Source organism: Mytilus trossulus, chromosome 6 (assembly GCF_036588685.1).
Source record: "Mytilus trossulus isolate FHL-02 chromosome 6, PNRI_Mtr1.1.1.hap1, whole genome shotgun sequence".
Lineage (NCBI taxonomy): Eukaryota > Metazoa > Mollusca > Bivalvia > Mytilida > Mytilidae > Mytilus > Mytilus trossulus.
Genome location: NC_086378.1, coordinates 55416463 through 55442544, shown reverse-complemented (window position 1 = coordinate 55442544; position 26082 = coordinate 55416463).

Below are 26082 nucleotides of genomic sequence, written 5' to 3'. Positions count from 1 at the left end.
AGTAATGTTTGGAAAACAATTTTTTGGTGTTTTTTGCTTTTTGCATTGTTTTGGTTTATATTATTTTATGAAGAAAAGGGGGATACCTTGAAATAGATTTTCAAATGATAAACATCAGCTATAAAAGGCGAAATAACCTTCACTGTTTAGTAAATGAGCAACAACGTTGTTGACGCATGAAACAGTCATATGAATCATAGGAGATGCAGTGTATACATCAATCAAACCAACAACTCAAAACGGAACGGTATGAAATTCGCTGTGTTTTGTTTGTTGTATTGTTTTAGGAGAATCTCAATGTGGAAATATTCACTTCTGTCCACGTGCAAGTGGTGGAGTTTCAATAAAGTTGTCTGACTATTGTTGATATGAAAAAAGATTTATCCAGAAAGCCGTGGCGGAGTTTTTTTCTTTCTTTTCTGTTTGGTCATTTGTCTCTTCGTTTAGTTTTTGCTTACTTGTAGGGGTAAATTCAGTAAAAAAAATCTCCCATTGACTTTAATGCTAATCTATGTGTGGGAATAAATTTATACCTGATTTACCTTTAGAAATTAAAATCTTTCATATATCATTCATGAAAGTACAAATGTAGCCCTATCTTTTGCAACAATAAAAACATAGGGTCATGCGGCATTTTTGGGCATTCACATGGCCTTGTTTACAAGCAATGTAGATTCGCACTGAATTCCTATACTGACCCCCATTACTTTTCAACCCTGAAGGGAAAAAAGTTAGTCCATTCAGCATATATTTTTTATTTTTTTTTCAACTCTAGTTTTGATCCATCTACCAAAAAATATTTATTACAAACATTATCTGCCAATCAGAAGAGCATATAACTTCAGTGTTATACAGAAAGCTCTCCCCTAAATGGGCGGTCCCTGATGACGTATGTTTATTTACTAAATTTACTGTATATGTCTGCAGAAAACTAGTAGTACACATTTTAGACAAAATGTAGTTCCTACGAGTAGCTGTTACTTTGTGCAAAACTAAAAGACAATGGGCAATGAATTGATACAAATCGAAAGGCTCCACGTTACAGGGTGACGGTAGAACCCATGACGGAAGTTTCACGTGAATAATGAAATAAATATTTGAAAGTATGATGTGTTTGCCTTGTTGCCTAAATCGGAAGTACCTGTTCTTATACTATGATCCACTTTTCGGGAACCAGTGTGCTCTACCATGTAATATGTTGCTTTTTTTCATCACAGTCAAGTCGGGATCAGATAATTTGGCTATCAAATAAATGCCACTTTGTTGTAACTTAAGTCGAAATAGTCATCAATGCTTAAGATTGCATAGTGGTTTTATTTAAGAAAACACATTTGAAGCAAGTGCGTGTGTGCAATTCTATATCATTCGTGTTTTTTTTTCCCTTCATCTCTCACAAAAATACAAATAAAAGCTAATGTTTAACTAGACTTGAGGTGAATTTCTAACACAATGGCTTTAATTTGCATGGACTATTTGCCACTGGACGTTAAGCAAAAACAATCAAATCAATCCACTACACTTGATGCAAAGAAACACTCGCAGTGCTTAGTCTATCCGATTTATAGGATATTGTTGTCAGCAATTAGTGCACATGGAAAATTAAGAACTGCGTGAATATAGTGGGGGTGAGAGGTCCTTTACAATGAGCAAAAAGTGGTGGGGCATAGCCATTTAGATATGATAAACAACCTTTCACGACAACGTACCTGACGTGGGACCCACACACGTTTAATAAAATGTAAATGGGATGATTATAAAGCTCTTTTTTTTTAAATGTTATTACTAACACCCCCCTTTTGTCATTCAACCTGAAGAGGACAGAAGAAAGACTACTAGTATCTAAGATTAAAGTCTTTCGCCTCATGAACGAACGGGTTTCATTCCGTCCCGTTCAGGGCAACGTTCCCAACAGATGTAGACTGTGGTTTGAAATCATAGCATGCAGTGCAAACTTAAATGTATAGATTATTCAATTAAAAGGGTGTACTATATCGAATTTTTGCAAAATTTTTGTTTATTAATACGAAAAAGCCCTGACAAAGACTCATTCTATGATTGAGTCGGTGTTTTAGATTTTTAGAGATTATTAGATTTTAATCTATACATAGCACAATTTCAAAAAACAAGAAAAACGCCACAAGCCGCAAACGTATACTATACGTATATAACCAACCAGATTTTTGCCAATACCTTCTCTGAGGAAACTTTACAAAATGGGTAGTATATAATGGTTTCAAACCCATTACATCGTATGCTTACCTCTGAAAGACGAAGCTTGTTTTGTTACGAGTAATGTTTGGAAAACAATTTTTTGGTGTTTTTTGCTTTTTGCATTGTTTTGGTTTATATTATTTTATGAAGAAAAGGGGGATACCTTGAAATAGATTTTCAAATGATAAACATCAGCTATAAAAGGCGAAATAACCTTCACTGTTTAGTAAATGAGCAACAACGTTGTTGACGCATGAAACAGTCATATGAATCATAGGAGATGCAGTGTATACATCAATCAAACCAACAACTCAAAACGGAACGGTATGAAATTCGCTGTGTTTTGTTTGTTGTATTGTTTTAGGAGAATCTCAATGTGGAAATATTCACTTCTGTCCACGTGCAAGTGGTGGAGTTTCAATAAAGTTGTCTGACTATTGTTGATATGAAAAAAGATTTATCCAGAAAGCCGTGGCGGAGTTTTTTTCTTTCTTTTCTGTTTGGTCATTTGTCTCTTCGTTTAGTTTTTGCTTACTTGTAGGGGTAAATTCAGTAAAAAAAATCTCCCATTGACTTTAATGCTAATCTATGTGTGGGAATAAATTTATACCTGATTTACCTTTAGAAATTAAAATCTTTCATATATCATTCATGAAAGTACAAATGTAGCCCTATCTTTTGCAACAATAAAAACATAGGGTCATGCGGCATTTTAAGGCATTCACATGGCCTTGTTTACAAGCAATGTAGATTCGCACTGAATTCCTATACTGACCCCCATTACTTTTAAACCCTGAAGGGAAAAAAGTTAGTCCATTCAGCATATATTTTTTAATTTTTTTTTCAACTCTAGTTTTGATCCATCTACCAAAAAATATTTATTACAAACATTATCTGCCAATCAGAAGAGCATATAACTTCAGTGTTATACAGAAAGCTCTCCCCTAAATGGGCGGTCCCTGATGACGTATGTTTATTTACTAAATTTACTGTATATGTCTGCAGAAAACTAGTAGTACACATTTTAGACAAAATGTAGTTCCTACGAGTAGCTGTTACTTTGTGCAAAACTAAAAGACAATGGGCAATGAATTGATACAAATCGAAAGGCTCCACGTTACAGGGTGACGGTAGAACCCATGACGGAAGTTTCACGTGAATAATGAAATAAATATTTGAAAGTATGATGTGTTTGCCTTGTTGCCTAAATCGGAAGTACCTGTTCTTATACTATGATCCACTTTTCGGGAACCAGTGTGCTCTACCATGTAATATGTTGCTTTTTTTCATCACAGTCAAGTCGGGATCAGATAATTTGGCTATCAAATAAATGCCACTTTGTTGTAACTTAAGTCGAAATAGTCATCAATGCTTAAGATTGCATAGTGGTTTTATTTAAGAAAACACATTTGAAGCAAGTGCGTGTGTGCAATTCTATATCATTCGTGTTTTTTTTTTTCCTTCATCTCTCACAAAAATACAAATAAAAGCTAATGTTTAACTAGACTTGAGGTGAATTTCTAACACAATGGCTTTAATTTGCATGGACTATTTGCCACTGGACGTTAAGCAAAAACAATCAAATCAATCCACTACACTTGATGCAAAGAAACACTCGCAGTGCTTAGTCTATCCGATTTATAGGATATTGTTGTCAGCAATTAGTGCACATGGAAAATTAAGAACTGCGTGAATATAGTGGGGGTGAGAGGTCCTTTACAATGAGCAAAAAGTGGTGGGGCATAGCCATTTAGATATGATAAACAACCTTTCACGACAACGTACCTGACGTGGGACCCACACACGTTTAATAAAATGTAAATGGGATGATTATAAAGCTCTTTTTTTTTAAATGTTGTTACTAACACCCCCCTTTTGTCATTCAACCTGAAGAGGACAGAAGAAAGACTACTAGTATCTAAGATTAAAGTCTTTCGCCTCATGAACGAACGGGTTTCATTCCGTCCCGTTCAGGGCAACGTTCCCAACAGATGTAGACTGTGGTTTGAAATCATAGCATGCAGTGCAAACTTAAATGTATAGATTATTCAATTGAAAGGGTGTACTATATCGAATTTTTGCAAAATTTTTGTTTATTAATACGAAAAAGCCCTGACAAAGACTCATTCTATGATTGAGTCGGTGTTTTAGATTTTTAGAGATTATTAGATTTTAATCTATACATAGCACAATTTCAAAAAACAAGAAAAACGCCACAAGCCGCAAACGTATACTATACGTATATAACCAACCAGAATTTTGCCAATACCTTCTCTGAGGAAACTTTACAAAATGGGTAGTATATAATGGTTTCAAACCCATTACATCGTATGCTTACCTCTGAAAGACGAAGCTTGTTTTGTTACGAGTAATGTTTTGAAAACAATTTTTTGGTGTTTTTTGCTTTTTGCATTGTTTTGGTTGATATTATTTTATGAAGAAAAGGGGGATACCTTGAAATAGATTTTCAAATGATAAACATCAGCTATAAAAGGCGAAATAACCTTCACTGTTTAGTAAATGAGCAACAACGTTGTTGACGCATGAAACAGTCATATGAATCATAGGAGATGCAGTGTATACATCAATCAAACCAACAACTCAAAACTGAACGGTATGAAATTCGCTGTGTTTTGTTTGTTGTATTGTTTTAGGAGAATCTCAATGTGGAAATATTCACTTCTGTCCACGTGCAAGTGGTGGAGTTTCAATAAAGTTGTCTGACTATTGTTGATATGAAAAAAGATTTATCCAGAAAGCCGTGGCGGAGATTTTTTCTTTCTTTTCTGTTTGGTCATTTGTCTCTTCGTTTAGTTTTTGCTTACTTGTAGGGGTAAATTCAGTAAAAAAAATCTCCCATTGACTTTAATGCTAATCTATGTGTGGGAATAAATTTATACCTGATTTACCTTTAGAAATTAAAATCTTTCATATATCATTCATGAAAGTACAAATGTAGCCCTATCTTTTGCAACAATAAAAACATAGGGTCATGCGGCATTTTTGGGGATTCACATGGCCTTGTTTACAAGCAATGTAGATTCGCACTGAATTCCTATACTGACCCCCATTACTTTTCAACCCTGAAGGGAAAAAAGTTAGTCCATTCAGCATATATTTTTTAATTTTTTTTTCAACTCTAGTTTTGATCCATCTACCAAAAAATATTTATTACAAACATTATCTGCCAATCAGAAGAGCATATAACTTCAGTGTTATACAGAAAGCTCTCCCCTAAATGGGCGGTCCCTGATGACGTATGTTTATTTACTAAATTTACTGTATATGTCTGCAGAAAACTAGTAGTACACATTTTAGACAAAATGTAGTTCCTACGAGTAGCTGTTACTTTGTGCAAAACTAAAAGACAATGGGCAATGAATTGATACAAATCGAAAGGCTCCACGTTACAGGGTGACGGTAGAACCCATGACGGAAGTTTCACGTGAATAATGAAATAAATATTTGAAAGTATGATGTGTTTGCCTTGTTGCCTAAATCGGAAGTACCTGTTCTTATACTATGATCCACTTTTCGGGAACCAGTGTGCTCTACCATGTAATATGTTGCTTTTTTTCATCACAGTCAAGTCGGGATCAGATAATTTGGCTATCAAATAAATGCCACTTTGTTGTAACTTAAGTCGAAATAGTCATCAATGCTTAAGATTGCATAGTGGTTTTATTTAAGAAAACACATTTGAAGCAAGTGCGTGTGTGCAATTCTATATCATTCGTGTTTTTTTTTTCCTTCATCTCTCACAAAAATACAAATAAAAGCTAATGTTTAACTAGACTTGAGGTGAATTTCTAACACAATGGCTTTAATTTGCATGGACTATTTGCCACTGGACGTTAAGCAAAAACAATCAAATCAATCCACTACACTTGATGCAAAGAAACACTCGCAGTGCTTAGTCTATCCGATTTATAGGATATTGTTGTCAGCAATTAGTGCACATGGAAAATTAAGAACTGCGTGAATATAGTGGGGGTGAGAGGTCCTTTACAATGAGCAAAAAGTGGTGGGGCATAGCCATTTAGATATGATAAACAACCTTTCACGACAACGTACCTGACGTGGGACCCACACACGTTTAATAAAATGTAAATGGGATGATTATAAAGCTCTTTTTTTTTAAATGTTATTACTAACACCCCCCTTTTGTCATTCAACCTGAAGAGGACAGAAGAAAGTCTACTAGTATCTAAGATTAAAGTCTTTCGCCTCATGAACGAACGGGTTTCATTCCGTCCCGTTCAGGGCAACGTTCCCAACAGATGTAGACTGTGGTTTGAAATCATAGCATGCAGTGCAAACTTAAATGTATAGATTATTCAATTGAAAGGGTGTACTATATCGAATTTTTGCAAAATTTTTGTTTATTAATACGAAAAAGCCCTGACAAAGACGCATTCTATGATTGAGTCGGTGTTTTAGATTTTTAGAGATTATTAGATTTTAATCTATACATAGCACAATTTCAAAAAACAAGAAAAACGCCACAAGCCGCAAACGTATACTATACGTATATAACCAACCAGAATTTTGCCAATACCTTCTCTGAGGAAACTTTACAAAATGGGTAGTATATAATGGTTTCAAACCCATTACATCGTATGCTTACCTCTGAAAGACGAAGCTTGTTTTGTTACGAGTAATGTTTTGAAAACAATTTTTTGGTGTTTTTTGCTTTTTGCATTGTTTTGGTTGATATTATTTTATGAAGAAAAGGGGGATACCTTGAAATAGATTTTCAAATGATAAACATCAGCTATAAAAGGCGAAATAACCTTCACTGTTTAGTAAATGAGCAACAACGTTGTTGACGCATGAAACAGTCATATGAATCATAGGAGATGCAGTGTATACATCAATCAAACCAACAACTCAAAACTGAACGGTATGAAATTCGCTGTGTTTTGTTTGTTGTATTGTTTTAGGAGAATCTCAATGTGGAAATATTCACTTCTGTCCACGTGCAAGTGGTGGAGTTTCAATAAAGTTGTCTGACTATTGTTGATATGAAAAAAGATTTATCCAGAAAGCCGTGGCGGAGATTTTTTCTTTCTTTTCTGTTTGGTCATTTGTCTCTTCGTTTAGTTTTTGCTTACTTGTAGGGGTAAATTCAGTAAAAAAAATCTCCCATTGACTTTAATGCTAATCTATGTGTGGGAATAAATTTATACCTGATTTACCTTTAGAAATTAAAATCTTTCATATATCATTCATGAAAGTACAAATGTAGCCCTATCTTTTGTAACAATAAAAACATAGGGTCATGCGGCATTTTTGGGGATTCACATGGCCTTGTTTACAAGCAATGTAGATTCGCACTGAATTCCTATACTGACCCCCATTACTTTTCAACCCTGAAGGGAAAAAAGTTAGTCCATTCAGCATATATTTTTTAATTTTTTTTTCAACTCTAGTTTTGATCCATCTACCAAAAAATATTTATTACAAACATTATCTGCCAATCAGAAGAGCATATAACTTTAGTGTTATACAGAAAGCTCTCCCCTAAATGGGCGGTCCCTGATGACGTATGTTTATTTACTAAATTTACTGTATATGTCTGCAGAAAACTAGTAGTACACATTTTAGACAAAATGTAGTTCCTACGAGTAGCTGTTACTTTGTGCAAAACTAAAAGACAATGGGCAATGAATTGATACAAATCGAAAGGCTCCACGTTACAGGGTGACGGTAGAACCCATGACGGAAGTTTCACGTGAATAATGAAATAAATATTTGAAAGTATGATGTGTTTGCCTTGTTGCCTAGATCGGAAGTACCTGTTCTTATACTATGATCCACTTTTCGGGAACCAGTGTGCTCTACCATGTAATATGTTGCTTTTTTTCATCACAGTCAAGTCGGGATCAGATAATTTGGCTATCAAATAAATGCCACTTTGTTGTAACTTAAGTCGAAATAGTCATCAATGCTTAAGATTGCATAGTGGTTTTATTTAAGAAAACACATTTGAAGCAAGTGCGTGTGTGCAATTCTATATCATTCGTGTTTTTTTTTTCCTTCATCTCTCACAAAAATACAAATAAAAGCTAATGTTTAACTAGACTTGAGGTGAATTTCTAACACAATGGCTTTAATTTGCATGGACTATTTGCCACTGGACGTTAAGCAAAAACAATCAAATCAATCCACTACACTTGATGCAAAGAAACACTCGCAGTGCTTAGTCTATCCGATTTATAGGATATTGTTGTCAGCAATTAGTGCACATGGAAAATTAAGAACTGCGTGAATATAGTGGGGGTGAGAGGTCCTTTACAATGAGCAAAAAGTGGTGGGGCATAGCCATTTAGATATGATAAACAACCTTTCACGACAACGTACCTGACGTGGGACCCACACACGTTTAATAAAATGTAAATGGGATGATTATAAAGCTCTTTTTTTTTAAATGTTATTACTGACACCCCCCTTTTGTCATTCAACCTGAAGAGGACAGAAGAAAGACTACTAGTATCTAAGATTAAAGTCTTTCGCCTCATGAACGAACGGGTTTCATTCCGTCCCGTTCAGGGCAACGTTCCCAACAGATGTAAACTGGTTTGGAATCATAGCATGCAGTGCAAACTTAAATGTATAGATTATTCAATTGAAAGGGTGTACTATATCGAATTTTTGCAAAATTTTTGTTTATTAATACGAAAAAGCCCTGACAAAGACTCATTCTATGATTGAGTCGGTGTTTTAGATTTTTAGAGATCATTAGATTTTAATCTATACATAGCACAATTTCAAAAAACAAGAAAAACGCCACAAGCCGCAAACGTATACTATACGTATATAACCAACCAGATTTTTGCCAATACCTTCTCTGAGGAAACTTTACAAAATGGGTAGTATATAATGGTTTCAAACCCATTACATCGTATGCTTACCTCTGAAAGACGAAGCTTGTTTTGTTACGAGTAATGTTTGGAAAACAATTTTTTGGTGTTTTTTGCTTTTTGCATTGTTTTGGTTTATATTATTTTATGAAGAAAAGGGGGATACCTTGAAATAGATTTTCAAATGATAAACATCAGCTATAAAAGGCGAAATAACCTTCACTGTTTAGTAAATGAGCAACAACGTTGTTGACGCATGAAACAGTCATATGAATCATAGGAGATGCAGTGTATACATCAATCAAACCAACAACTCAAAACGGAACGGTATGAAATTCGCTGTGTTTTGTTTGTTGTATTGTTTTAGGAGAATCTCAATGTGGAAATATTCACTTCTGTCCACGTGCAAGTGGTGGAGTTTCAATAAAGTTGTCTGACTATTGTTGATATGAAAAAAGATTTATCCAGAAAGCCGTGGCGGAGTTTTTTTCTTTCTTTTCTGTTTGGTCATTTGTCTCTTCGTTTAGTTTTTGCTTACTTGTAGGGGTAAATTCAGTAAAAAAAATCTCCCATTGACTTTAATGCTAATCTATGTGTGGGAATAAATTTATACCTGATTTACCTTTAGAAATTAAAATCTTTCATATATCATTCATGAAAGTACAAATGTAGCCCTATCTTTTGCAACAATAAAAACATAGGGTCATGCGGCATTTTTGGGCATTCACATGGCCTTGTTTACAAGCAATGTAGATTCGCACTGAATTCCTATACTGACCCCCATTACTTTTCAACCCTGAAGGGAAAAAAGTTAGTCCATTCAGCATATATTTTTTATTTTTTTTTCAACTCTAGTTTTGATCCATCTACCAAAAAATATTTATTACAAACATTATCTGCCAATCAGAAGAGCATATAACTTCAGTGTTATACAGAAAGCTCTCCCCTAAATGGGCGGTCCCTGATGACGTATGTTTATTTACTAAATTTACTGTATATGTCTGCAGAAAACTAGTAGTACACATTTTAGACAAAATGTAGTTCCTACGAGTAGCTGTTACTTTGTGCAAAACTAAAAGACAATGGGCAATGAATTGATACAAATCGAAAGGCTCCACGTTACAGGGTGACGGTAGAACCCATGACGGAAGTTTCACGTGAATAATGAAATAAATATTTGAAAGTATGATGTGTTTGCCTTGTTGCCTAAATCGGAAGTACCTGTTCTTATACTATGATCCACTTTTCGGGAACCAGTGTGCTCTACCATGTAATATGTTGCTTTTTTTCATCACAGTCAAGTCGGGATCAGATAATTTGGCTATCAAATAAATGCCACTTTGTTGTAACTTAAGTCGAAATAGTCATCAATGCTTAAGATTGCATAGTGGTTTTATTTAAGAAAACACATTTGAAGCAAGTGCGTGTGTGCAATTCTATATCATTCGTGTTTTTTTTTCCCTTCATCTCTCACAAAAATACAAATAAAAGCTAATGTTTAACTAGACTTGAGGTGAATTTCTAACACAATGGCTTTAATTTGCATGGACTATTTGCCACTGGACGTTAAGCAAAAACAATCAAATCAATCCACTACACTTGATGCAAAGAAACACTCGCAGTGCTTAGTCTATCCGATTTATAGGATATTGTTGTCAGCAATTAGTGCACATGGAAAATTAAGAACTGCGTGAATATAGTGGGGGTGAGAGGTCCTTTACAATGAGCAAAAAGTGGTGGGGCATAGCCATTTAGATATGATAAACAACCTTTCACGACAACGTACCTGACGTGGGACCCACACACGTTTAATAAAATGTAAATGGGATGATTATAAAGCTCTTTTTTTTTAAATGTTATTACTAACACCCCCCTTTTGTCATTCAACCTGAAGAGGACAGAAGAAAGACTACTAGTATCTAAGATTAAAGTCTTTCGCCTCATGAACGAACGGGTTTCATTCCGTCCCGTTCAGGGCAACGTTCCCAACAGATGTAGACTGTGGTTTGAAATCATAGCATGCAGTGCAAACTTAAATGTATAGATTATTCAATTAAAAGGGTGTACTATATCGAATTTTTGCAAAATTTTTGTTTATTAATACGAAAAAGCCCTGACAAAGACTCATTCTATGATTGAGTCGGTGTTTTAGATTTTTAGAGATTATTAGATTTTAATCTATACATAGCACAATTTCAAAAAACAAGAAAAACGCCACAAGCCGCAAACGTATACTATACGTATATAACCAACCAGATTTTTGCCAATACCTTCTCTGAGGAAACTTTACAAAATGGGTAGTATATAATGGTTTCAAACCCATTACATCGTATGCTTACCTCTGAAAGACGAAGCTTGTTTTGTTACGAGTAATGTTTGGAAAACATTTTTTTGGTGTTTTTTGCTTTTTGCATTGTTTTGGTTTATATTATTTTATGAAGAAAAGGGGGATACCTTGAAATAGATTTTCAAATGATAAACATCAGCTATAAAAGGCGAAATAACCTTCACTGTTTAGTAAATGAGCAACAACGTTGTTGACGCATGAAACAGTCATATGAATCATAGGAGATGCAGTGTATACATCAATCAAACCAACAACTCAAAACGGAACGGTATGAAATTCGCTGTGTTTTGTTTGTTGTATTGTTTTAGGAGAATCTCAATGTGGAAATATTCACTTCTGTCCACGTGCAAGTGGTGGAGTTTCAATAAAGTTGTCTGACTATTGTTGATATGAAAAAAGATTTATCCAGAAAGCCGTGGCGGAGTTTTTTTCTTTCTTTTCTGTTTGGTCATTTGTCTCTTCGTTTAGTTTTTGCTTACTTGTAGGGGTAAATTCAGTAAAAAAAATCTCCCATTGACTTTAATGCTAATCTATGTGTGGGAATAAATTTATACCTGATTTACCTTTAGAAATTAAAATCTTTCATATATCATTCATGAAAGTACAAATGTAGCCCTATCTTTTGCAACAATAAAAACATAGGGTCATGCGGCATTTTTGGGCATTCACATGGCCTTGTTTACAAGCAATGTAGATTCGCACTGAATTCCTATACTGACCCCCATTACTTTTCAACCCTGAAAGGAAAAAAGTTAGTCCATTCAGCATATATTTTTTAATTTTTTTTCAACTCTAGTTTTGATCCATCTACCAAAAAATATTTATTACAAACATTATCTGCCAATCAGAAGAGCATATAACTTCAGTGTTATACAGAAAGCTCTCCCCTAAATGGGCGGTCCCTGATGACGTATGTTTATTTACTAAATTTACTGTATATGTCTGCAGAAAACTAGTAGTACACATTTTAGACAAAATGTAGTTCCTACGAGTAGCTGTTACTTTGTGCAAAACTAAAAGACAATGGGCAATGAATTGATACAAATCGAAAGGCTCCACGTTACAGGGTGACGGTAGAACCCATGACGGAAGTTTCACGTGAATAATGAAATAAATATTTGAAAGTATGATGTGTTTGCCTTGTTGCCTAAATCGGAAGTACCTGTTCTTATACTATGATCCACTTTTCGGGAACCAGTGTGCTCTACCATGTAATATGTTGCTTTTTTTCATCACAGTCAAGTCGGGATCAGATAATTTGGCTATCAAATAAATGCCACTTTGTTGTAACTTAAGTCGAAATAGTCATCAATGCTTAAGATTGCATAGTGGTTTTATTTAAGAAAACACATTTGAAGCAAGTGCGTGTGTGCAATTCTATATCATTCGTGTTTTTTTTTTTCCTTCATCTCTCACAAAAATACAAATAAAAGCTAATGTTTAACTAGACTTGAGGTGAATTTCTAACACAATGGCTTTAATTTGCATGGACTATTTGCCACTGGACGTTAAGCAAAAACAATCAAATCAATCCACTACACTTGATGCAAAGAAACACTCGCAGTGCTTAGTCTATCCGATTTATAGGATATTGTTGTCAGCAATTAGTGCACATGGAAAATTAAGAACTGCGTGAATATAGTGGGGGTGAGAGGTCCTTTACAATGAGCAAAAAGTGGTGGGGCATAGCCATTTAGATATGATAAACAACCTTTCACGACAACGTACCTGACGTGGGACCCACACACGTTTAATAAAATGTAAATGGGATGATTATAAAGCTCTTTTTTTTTAAATGTTATTACTAACACCCCCCTTTTGTCATTCAACCTGAAGAGGACAGAAGAAAGACTACTAGTATCTAAGATTAAAGTCTTTCGCCTCATGAACGAACGGGTTTCATTCCGTCCCGTTCAGGGCAACGTTCCCAACAGATGTAGACTGTGGTTTGAAATCATAGCATGCAGTGCAAACTTAAATGTATAGATTATTCAATTAAAAGGGTGTACTATATCGAATTTTTGCAAAATTTTTGTTTATTAATACGAAAAAGCCCTGACAAAGACTCATTCTATGATTGAGTCGGTGTTTTAGATTTTTAGAGATTATTAGATTTTAATCTATACATAGCACAATTTCAAAAAACAAGAAAAACGCCACAAGCCGCAAACGTATACTATACGTATATAACCAACCAGAATTTTGCCAATACCTTCTCTGAGGAAACTTTACAAAATGGGTAGTATATAATGGTTTCAAACCCATTACATCGTATGCTTACCTCTGAAAGACGAAGCTTGTTTTGTTACGAGTAATGTTTGGAAAACAATTTTTTGGTGTTTTTTGCTTTTTGCATTGTTTTGGTTTATATTATTTTATGAAGAAAAGGGGGATACCTTGAAATAGATTTTCAAATGATAAACATCAGCTATAAAAGGCGAAATAACCTTCACTGTTTAGTAAATGAGCAACAACGTTGTTGACGCATGAAACAGTCATATGAATCATAGGAGATGCAGTGTATACATCAATCAAACCAACAACTCAAAACGGAACGGTATGAAATTCGCTGTGTTTTGTTTGTTGTATTGTTTTAGGAGAATCTCAATGTGGAAATATTCACTTCTGTCCACGTGCAAGTGGTGGAGTTTCAATAAAGTTGTCTGACTATTGTTGATATGAAAAAAGATTTATCCAGAAAGCCGTGGCGGAGTTTTTTTCTTTCTTTTCTGTTTGGTCATTTGTCTCTTCGTTTAGTTTTTGCTTACTTGTAGGGGTAAATTCAGTAAAAAAAATCTCCCATTGACTTTAATGCTAATCTATGTGTGGGAATAAATTTATACCTGATTTACCTTTAGAAATTAAAATCTTTCATATATCATTCATGAAAGTACAAATGTAGCCCTATCTTTTGCAACAATAAAAACATAGGGTCATGCGGCATTTTTGGGGATTCACATGGCCTTGTTTACAAGCAATGTAGATTCGCACTGAATTCCTATACTGACCCCCATTACTTTTCAACCCTGAAGGGAAAAAAATTAGTCCATTCAGCATATATTTTTTTATTTTTTTTCAACTCTAGTTTTGATCCATCTACCAAAAAATATTTATTACAAACATTATCTGCCAATCAGAAGAGCATATAACTTCAGTGTTATACAGAAAGCTCTCCCCTAAATGGGCGGTCCCTGATGACGTATGTTTATTTACTAAATTTACTGTATATGTCTGCAGAAAACTAGTAGTACACATTTTAGACAAAATGTAGTTCCTACGAGTAGCTGTTACTTTGTGCAAAACTAAAAGACAATGGGCAATGAATTGATACAAATCGAAAGGCTCCACGTTACAGGGTGACGGTAGAACCCATGACGGAAGTTTCACGTGAATAATGAAATAAATATTTGAAAGTATGATGTGTTTGCCTTGTTGCCTAAATCGGAAGTACCTGTTCTTATACTATGATCCACTTTTCGGGAACCAGTGTGCTCTACCATGTAATATGTTGCTTTTTTTCATCACAGTCAAGTCGGGATCAGATAATTTGGCTATCAAATAAATGCCACTTTGTTGTAACTTAAGTCGAAATAGTCATCAATGCTTAAGATTGCATAGTGGTTTTATTTAAGAAAACACATTTGAAGCAAGTGCGTGTGTGCAATTCTATATCATTCGTGTTTTTTTTTCCCTTCATCTCTCACAAAAATACAAATAAAAGCTAATGTTTAACTAGACTTGAGGTGAATTTCTAACACAATGGCTTTAATTTGCATGGACTATTTGCCACTGGACGTTAAGCAAAAACAATCAAATCAATCCACTACACTTGATGCAAAGAAACACTCGCAGTGCTTAGTCTATCCGATTTATAGGATATTGTTGTCAGCAATTAGTGCACATGGAAAATTAAGAACTGCGTGAATATAGTGGGGGTGAGAGGTCCTTTACAATGAGCAAAAAGTGGTGGGGCATAGCCATTTAGATATGATAAACAACCTTTCACGACAACGTACCTGACGTGGGACCCACACACGTTTAATAAAATGTAAATGGGATGATTATAAAGCTCTTTTTTTTTAAATGTTATTACTAACACCCCCCTTTTGTCATTCAACCTGAAGAGGACAGAAGAAAGACTACTAGTATCTAAGATTAAAGTCTTTCGCCTCATGAACGAACGGGTTTCATTCCGTCCCGTTCAGGGCAACGTTCCCAACAGATGTAGACTGTGGTTTGAAATCATAGCATGCAGTGCAAACTTAAATGTATAGATTATTCAATTAAAAGGGTGTACTATATCGATTTTTTGCAAAATTTTTGTTTGTTAATACGAAAAAGCCCTGACAAGGACTCATTCTATGATTGAGTCGGTGTTTTAGATTTTTAGAGATTATTAGATTTTAATCTATACATAGCACAATTTCAAAAAACAAGAAAAACGCCACAAGCCGCAAACGTATACTATACGTATATAACCAACCAGATTTTTGCCAATACCTTCTCTGAGGAAACTTTACAAAATGGGTAGTATATAATGGTTTCAAACCCATTACATCGTATGCTTACCTCTGAAAGACGAAGCTTGTTTTGTTACGAGTAATGTTTGGAAAACAATTTTTTGGTGTTTTTTGCTTTTTGCATTGTTTTGGTTTATATTATTTTATGAAGAAAAGGGGGATACCTTGAAATAGATTTTCAAATGATAAACATCAGCTATAAAAGGCGAAATAACCTTCACTGTTTAGTAAATGAGCAACAACGTTGTTGACGCATGAAACAGTCATATGAATCATAGGAGATGCAGTGTATACATCAATCAAACCAACAACTCAAAACGGAACGGTATGAAATTCGCTGTGTTTTGTTTGTTGTATTGTTTTAGGAGAATCTCAATGTGGAAATATTCACTTCTGTCCACGTGCAAGTGGTGGAGTTTCAATAAAGTTGTCTGACTATTGTTGATATGAAAAAAGATTTATCCAGAAAGCCGTGGCGGAGTTTTTTTCTTTCTTTTCTGTTTGGTCATTTGTCTCTTCGTTTAGTTTTTGCTTACTTGTAGGGGTAAATTCAGTAAAAAAAATCTCCCATTGACTTTAATGCTAATCTATGTGTGGGAATAAATTTATACCTGATTTACCTTTAGAAATTAAAATCTTTCATATATCATTCATGAAAGTACAAATGTAGCCCTATCTTTTGCAACAATAAAAACATAGGGTCATGCGGCATTTTTGGGGATTCACATGGCCTTGTTTACAAGCAATGTAGATTCGCACTGAATTCCTATACTGACCCCCATTACTTTTCAACCCTGAAGGGAAAAAAGTTAGTCCATTCAGCATATATTTTTTTATTTTTTTTCAACTCTAGTTTTGATCCATCTACCAAAAAATATTTATTACAAACATTATCTGCCAATCAGAAGAGCATATAACTTCAGTGTTATACAGAAAGCTCTCCCCTAAATGGGCGGTCCCTGATGACGTATGTTTATTTACTAAATTTACTGTATATGTCTGCAGAAAACTAGTAGTACACATTTTAGACAAAATGTAGTTCCTACGAGTAGCTGTTACTTTGTGCAAAACTAAAAGACAATGGGCAATGAATTGATACAAATCGAAAGGCTCCACGTTACAGGGTGACGGTAGAACCCATGACGGAAGTTTCACGTGAATAATGAAATAAATATTTGAAAGTATGATGTGTTTGCCTTGTTGCCTAAATCGGAAGTACCTGTTCTTATACTATGATCCACTTTTCGGGAACCAGTGTGCTCTACCATGTAATATGTTGCTTTTTTTCATCACAGTCAAGTCGGGATCAGATAATTTGGCTATCAAATAAATGCCACTTTGTTGTAACTTAAGTCGAAATAGTCATCAATGCTTAAGATTGCATAGTGGTTTTATTTAAGAAAACACATTTGAAGCAAGTGCGTGTGTGCAATTCTATATCATTCGTGTTTTTTTTTCCCTTCATCTCTCACAAAAATACAAATAAAAGCTAATGTTTAACTAGACTTGAGGTGAATTTCTAACACAATGGCTTTAATTTGCATGGACTATTTGCCACTGGACGTTAAGCAAAAACAATCAAATCAATCCACTACACTTGATGCAAAGAAACACTCGCAGTGCTTAGTCTATCCGATTTATAGGATATTGTTGTCAGCAATTAGTGCACATGGAAAATTAAGAACTGCGTGAATATAGTGGGGGTGAGAGGTCCTTTACAATGAGCAAAAAGTGGTGGGGCATAGCCATTTAGATATGATAAACAACCTTTCACGACAACGTACCTGACGTGGGACCCACACACGTTTAATAAAATGTAAATGGGATGATTATAAGGCTCTTATTTTTTAAATGTTATTACTAACACCCCCCTTTTGTCATTCAACCTGAAGAGGATAGAAGAAAGACTACTAGTATCTAAGATTAAAGTCTTTCGCCTCATGAACGAACGGGTTTCATTCCGTCCCGTTCAGGGCAACGTTCCCAACAGATGTAGACTGTGGTTTGAAATCATAGCATGCAGTGCAAACTTAAATGTATAGATTATTCAATTAAAAGGGTGTACTATATCGAATTTTTGCAAAATTTTTGTTTATTAATACGAAAAAGCCCTGACAAAGACTCATTCTATGATTGAGTCGGTGTTTTAGATTTTTAGAGATTATTAGATTTTAATCTATACATAGCACAATTTCAAAAAACAAGAAAAACGCCACAAGCCGCAAACGTATACTATACGTATATAACCAACCAGAATTTTGCCAATACCTTCTCTGAGGAAACTTTACAAAATGGGTAGTATATAATGGTTTCAAACCCATTACATCGTATGCTTACCTCTGAAAGACGAAGCTTGTTTTGTTACGAGTAATGTTTGGAAAACAATTTTTTGGTGTTTTTTGCTTTTTGCATTGTTTTGGTTTATATTATTTTATGAAGAAAAGGGGGATACCTTGAAATAGATTTTCAAATGATAAACATCAGCTATAAAAGGCGAAATAACCTTCACTGTTTAGTAAATGAGCAACAACGTTGTTGACGCATGAAACAGTCATATGAATCATAGGAGATGCAGTGTATACATCAATCAAACCAACAACTCAAAACGGAACGGTATGAAATTCGCTGTGTTTTGTTTGTTGTATTGTTTTAGGAGAATCTCAATGTGGAAATATTCACTTCTGTCCACGTGCAAGTGGTGGAGTTTCAATAAAGTTGTCTGACTATTGTTGATATGAAAAAAGATTTATCCAGAAAGCCGTGGCGGAGTTTTTTTCTTTCTTTTCTGTTTGGTCATTTGTCTCTTCGTTTAGTTTTTGCTTACTTGTAGGGGTAAATTCAGTAAAAAAAATCTCCCATTGACTTTAATGCTAATCTATGTGTGGGAATAAATTTATACCTGATTTACCTTTAGAAATTAAAATCTTTCATATATCATTCATGAAAGTACAAATGTAGCCCTATCTTTTGCAACAATAAAAACATAGGGTCATGCGGCATTTTTGGGGATTCACATGGCCTTGTTTACAAGCAATGTAGATTCGCACTGAATTCCTATACTGACCCCCATTACTTTTCAACCCTGAAGGGAAAAAAGTTAGTCCATTCAGCATATATTTTTTTATTTTTTTTCAACTCTAGTTTTGATCCATCTACCAAAAAATATTTATTACAAACATTATCTGCCAATCAGAAGAGCATATAACTTCAGTGTTATACAGAAAGCTCTCCCCTAAATGGGCGGTCCCTGATGACGTATGTTTATTTACTAAATTTACTGTATATGTCTGCAGAAAACTAGTAGTACACATTTTAGACAAAATGTAGTTCCTACGAGTAGCTGTTACTTTGTGCAAAACTAAAAGACAATGGGCAATGAATTGATACAAATCGAAAGGCTCCACGTTACAGGGTGACGGTAGAACCCATGACGGAAGTTTCACGTGAATAATGAAATAAATATTTGAAAGTATGATGTGTTTGCCTTGTTGCCTAAATCGGAAGTACCTGTTCTTATACTATGATCCACTTTTCGGGAACCAGTGTGCTCTACCATGTAATATGTTGCTTTTTTTCATCACAGTCAAGTCGGGATCAGATAATTTGGCTATCAAATAAATGCCACTTTGTTGTAACTTAAGTCGAAATAGTCATCAATGCTTAAGATTGCATAGTGGTTTTATTTAAGAAAACACATTTGAAGCAAGTGCGTGTGTGCAATTCTATATCATTCGTGTTTTTTTTTCCCTTCATCTCTCACAAAAATACAAATAAAAGCTAATGTTTAACTAGACTTGAGGTGAATTTCTAACACAATGGCTTTAATTTGCATGGACTATTTGCCACTGGACGTTAAGCAAAAACAATCAAATCAATCCACTACACTTGATGCAAAGAAACACTCGCAGTGCTTAGTCTATCCGATTTATAGGATATTGTTGTCAGCAATTAGTGCACATGGAAAATTAAGAACTGCGTGAATATAGTGGGGGTGAGAGGTCCTTTACAATGAGCAAAAAGTGGTGGGGCATAGCCATTTAGATATGATAAACAACCTTTCACGACAACGTACCTGACGTGGGACCCACACACGTTTAATAAAATGTAAATGGGATGATTATAAGGCTCTTATTTTTTAAATGTTATTACTAACACCCCCCTTTTGTCATTCAACCTGAAGAGGACAGAAGAAAGACTACTAGTATCTAAGATTAAAGTCTTTCGCCTCATGAACGAACGGGTTTCATTCCGTCCCGTTCAGGGCAACGTTCCCAACAGATGTAGACTGTGGTTTGAAATCATAGCATGCAGTGCAAACTTAAATGTATAGATTATTCAATTAAAAGGGTGTACTATATCGAATTTTTGCAAAATTTTTGTTTATTAATACGAAAAAGCCCTGACAAAGACTCATTCTATGATTGAGTCGGTGTTTTAGATTTTTAGAGATTATTAGATTTTAATCTATACATAGCACAATTTCAAAAAACAAGAAAAACGCCACAAGCCGCAAACGTATACTATACGTATATAACCAACCAGAATTTTGCCAATACCTTCTCTGAGGAAACTTTACAAAATGGGTAGTATATAATGGTTTCAAACCCATTACATCGTATGCTTACCTCTGAAAGACGAAGCTTGTTTTGTTACGAGTAATGTTTGGAAAACAATTTTTTGGTGTTTTTTGCTTTTTGCATTGTTTTGGTTTATATTATTTTATGAAGAAAAGGGGGATACCTTGAAATAGATTTTCAAATGATAAACATCAGCTATAAAAGGCGAAATAACCTTCACTGTTTAGTAAATGAGCAACAACGTTGTTGACGCATGAAACAGTCATATGAATCATAGGAGATGCAGTGTATACATCAATCAAACCAACAACTCAAAACGGAACGGTATGAAATTCGCTGTGTTTTGTTTGTTGTATTGTTTTAGGAGAATCTCAATGTGGAAATATTCACTTCTGTCCACGTGCAAGTGGTGGAGTTTCAATAAAGTTGTCTGACTATTGTTGATATGAAAAAAGATTTATCCAGAAAGCCGTGGCGGAGTTTTTTTCTTTCTTTTCTGTTTGGTCATTTGTCTCTTCGTTTAGTTTTTGCTTACTTGTAGGGGTAAATTCAGTAAAAAAAATCTCCCATTGACTTTAATGCTAATCTATGTGTGGGAATAAATTTATACCTGATTTACCTTTAGAAATTAAAATCTTTCATATATCATTCATGAAAGTACAAATGTAGCCCTATCTTTTGCAACAATAAAAACATAGGGTCATGCGGCATTTTTGGGCATTCACATGGCCTTGTTTACAAGCAATGTAGATTCGCACTGAATTCCTATACTGACCCCCATTACTTTTCAACCCTGAAGGGAAAAAAGTTAGTCCATTCAGCATATATTTTTTTATTTTTTTTCAACTCTAGTTTTGATCCATCTACCAAAAAATATTTATTACAAACATTATCTGCCAATCAGAAGAGCATATAACTTCAGTGTTATATAGAAAGCTCTCCCCTAAATGGGCGGTCCCTGATGACGTATGTTTATTTACTAAATTTACTGTATATGTCTGCAGAAAACTAGTAGTACACATTTTAGACAAAATGTAGTTCCTACGAGTAGCTGTTACTTTGTGCAAAACTAAAAGACAATGGGCAATGAATTGATACAAATCGAAAGGCTCCACGTTACAGGGTGACGGTAGAACCCATGACGGAAGTTTCACGTGAATAATGAAATAAATATTTGAAAGTATGATGTGTTTGCCTTGTTGCCTAAATCGGAAGTACCTGTTCTTATACTATGATCCACTTTTCGGGAACCAGTGTGCTCTACCATGTAATATGTTGCTTTTTTTCATCACAGTCAAGTCGGGATCAGATAATTTGGCTATCAAATAAATGCCACTTTGTTGTAACTTAAGTCGAAATAGTCATCAATGCTTAAGATTGCATAGTGGTTTTATTTAAGAAAACACATTTGAAGCAAGTGCGTGTGTGCAATTCTATATCATTCGTGTTTTTTTTTCCCTTCATCTCTCACAAAAATACAAATAAAAGCTAATGTTTAACTAGACTTGAGGTGAATTTCTAACACAATGGCTTTAATTTGCATGGACTATTTGCCACTGGACGTTAAGCAAAAACAATCAAATCAATCCACTACACTTGATGCAAAGAAACACTCGCAGTGCTTAGTCTATCCGATTTATAGGATATTGTTGTCAGCAATTAGTGCACATGGAAAATTAAGAACTGCGTGAATATAGTGGGGGTGAGAGGTCCTTTACAATGAGCAAAAAGTGGTGGGGCATAGCCATTTAGATATGATAAACAACCTTTCACGACAACGTACCTGACGTGGGACCCACACACGTTTAATAAAATGTAAATGGGATGATTATAAGGCTCTTATTTTTTAAATGTTATTACTAACACCCCCCTTTTGTCATTCAACCTGAAGAGGACAGAAGAAAGACTACTAGTAACTAAGATTAAAGTCTTTCGCCTCATGAACGAACGGGTTTCATTCCGTCCCGTTCAGGGCAACGTTCCCAACAGATGTAGACTGTGGTTTGAAATCATAGCATGCAGTGCAAACTTAAATGTATAGATTATTCAATTAAAAGGGTGTACTATATCGAATTTTTGCAAAATTTTTGTTTATTAATACGAAAAAGCCCTGACAAAGACTCATTCTATGATTGAGTCGGTGTTTTAGATTTTTAGAGATTATTAGATTTTAATCTATACATAGCACAATTTCAAAAAACAAGAAAAACGCCACAAGCCGCAAACGTATACTATACGTATATAACCAACCAGAATTTTGCCAATACCTTCTCTGAGGAAACTTTACAAAATGGGTAGTATATAATGGTTTCAAACCCATTACATCGTATGCTTACCTCTGAAAGACGAAGCTTGTTTTGTTACGAGTAATGTTTGGAAAACAATTTTTTGGTGTTTTTTGCTTTTTGCATTGTTTTGGTTTATATTATTTTATGAAGAAAAGGGGGATACCTTGAAATAGATTTTCAAATGATAAACATCAGCTATAAAAGGCGAAATAACCTTCACTGTTTAGTAAATGAGCAACAACGTTGTTGACGCATGAAACAGTCATATGAATCATAGGAGATGCAGTGTATACATCAATCAAACCAACAACTCAAAACGGAACGGTATGAAATTCGCTGTGTTTTGTTTGTTGTATTGTTTTAGGAGAATCTCAATGTGGAAATATTCACTTCTGTCCACGTGCAAGTGGTGGAGTTTCAATAAAGTTGTCTGACTATTGTTGATATGAAAAAAGATTTATCCAGAAAGCCGTGGCGGAGTTTTTTTCTTTCTTTTCTGTTTGGTCATTTGTCTCTTCGTTTAGTTTTTGCTTACTTGTAGGGGTAAATTCAGTAAAAAAAATCTCCCATTGACTTTAATGCTAATCTATGTGTGGGAATAAATTTATACCTGATTTACCTTTAGAAATTAAAATCTTTCATATATCATTCATGAAAGTACAAATGTAGCCCTATCTTTTGCAACAATAAAAACATAGGGTCATGCGGCATTTTTGGGGATTCACATGGCCTTGTTTACAAGCAATGTAGATTCGCACTGAATTCCTATACTGACCCCCATTACTTTTCAACCCTGAAGGGAAAAAAATTAGTCCATTCAGCATATATTTTTTTATTTTTTTTCAACTCTAGTTTTGATCCATCTACCAAAAAATATTTATTACAAACATTATCTGCCAATCAGAAGAGCATATAACTTCAGTGTTATACAGAAAGCTCTCCCCTAAATGGGCGGTCCCTGATGACGTATGTTTATTTACTAAATTTACTGTATATGTCTGCAGAAAACTAGTAGTACACATTTTAGACAAAATGTAGTTCCTACGAGTAGCTGTTACTTTGTGCAAAACTAAAAGACAATGGGCAATGAATTGATACAAATCGAAAGGCTCCACGTTACAGGGTGACGGTAGAACCCATGACGGAAGTTTCACGTGAATAATGAAATAAATATTTGAAAGTATGATGTGTTTGCCTTGTTGCCTAAATCGGAAGTACCTGTTCTTATACTATGATCCACTTTTCGGGAACCAGTGTGCTCTACCATGTAATATGTTGCTTTTTTTCATCACAGTCAAGTCGGGATCAGATAATTTGGCTATCAAATAAATGCCACTTTGTTGTAACTTAAGTCGAAATAGTCATCAATGCTTAAGATTGCATAGTGGTTTTATTTAAGAAAACACATTTGAAGCAAGTGCGTGTGTGCAATTCTATATCATTCGTGTTTTTTTTTCCCTTCATCTCTCACAAAAATACAAATAAAAGCTAATGTTTAACTAGACTTGAGGTGAATTTCTAACACAATGGCTTTAATTTGCATGGACTATTTGCCACTGGACGTTAAGCAAAAACAATCAAATCAATCCACTACACTTGATGCAAAGAAACACTCGCAGTGCTTAGTCTATCCGATTTATAGGATATTGTTGTCAGCAATTAGTGCACATGGAAAATTAAGAACTGCGTGAATATAGTGGGGGTGAGAGGTCCTTTACAATGAGCAAAAAGTGGTGGGGCATAGCCATTTAGATATGATAAACAACCTTTCACGACAACGTACCTGACGTGGGACCCACACACGTTTAATAAAATGTAAATGGGATGATTATAAAGCTCTTTTTTTTTAAATGTTATTACTAACACCCCCCTTTTGTCATTCAACCTGAAGAGGACAGAAGAAAGACTACTAGTATCTAAGATTAAAGTCTTTCGCCTCATGAACGAACGGGTTTCATTCCGTCCCGTTCAGGGCAACGTTCCCAACAGATGTAGACTGTGGTTTGAAATCATAGCATGCAGTGCAAACTTAAATGTATAGATTATTCAATTAAAAGGGTGTACTATATCGATTTTTTGCAAAATTTTTGTTTGTTAATACGAAAAAGCCCTGACAAGGACTCATTCTATGATTGAGTCGGTGTTTTAGATTTTTAGAGATTATTAGATTTTAATCTATACATAGCACAATTTCAAAAAACAAGAAAAACGCCACAAGCCGCAAACGTATACTATACGTATATAACCAACCAGATTTTTGCCAATACCTTCTCTGAGGAAACTTTACAAAATGGGTAGTATATAATGGTTTCAAACCCATTACATCGTATGCTTACCTCTGAAAGACGAAGCTTGTTTTGTTACGAGTAATGTTTGGAAAACAATTTTTTGGTGTTTTTTGCTTTTTGCATTGTTTTGGTTTATATTATTTTATGAAGAAAAGGGGGATACCTTGAAATAGATTTTCAAATGATAAACATCAGCTATAAAAGGCGAAATAACCTTCACTGTTTAGTAAATGAGCAACAACGTTGTTGACGCATGAAACAGTCATATGAATCATAGGAGATGCAGTGTATACATCAATCAAACCAACAACTCAAAACGGAACGGTATGAAATTCGCTGTGTTTTGTTTGTTGTATTGTTTTAGGAGAATCTCAATGTGGAAATATTCACTTCTGTCCACGTGCAAGTGGTGGAGTTTCAATAAAGTTGTCTGACTATTGTTGATATGAAAAAAGATTTATCCAGAAAGCCGTGGCGGAGTTTTTTTCTTTCTTTTCTGTTTGGTCATTTGTCTCTTCGTTTAGTTTTTGCTTACTTGTAGGGGTAAATTCAGTAAAAAAAATCTCCCATTGACTTTAATGCTAATCTATGTGTGGGAATAAATTTATACCTGATTTACCTTTAGAAATTAAAATCTTTCATATATCATTCATGAAAGTACAAATGTAGCCCTATCTTTTGCAACAATAAAAACATAGGGTCATGCGGCATTTTTGGGGATTCACATGGCCTTGTTTACAAGCAATGTAGATTCGCACTGAATTCCTATACTGACCCCCATTACTTTTCAACCCTGAAGGGAAAAAAGTTAGTCCATTCAGCATATATTTTTTTATTTTTTTTCAACTCTAGTTTTGATCCATCTACCAAAAAATATTTATTACAAACATTATCTGCCAATCAGAAGAGCATATAACTTCAGTGTTATACAGAAAGCTCTCCCCTAAATGGGCGGTCCCTGATGACGTATGTTTATTTACTAAATTTA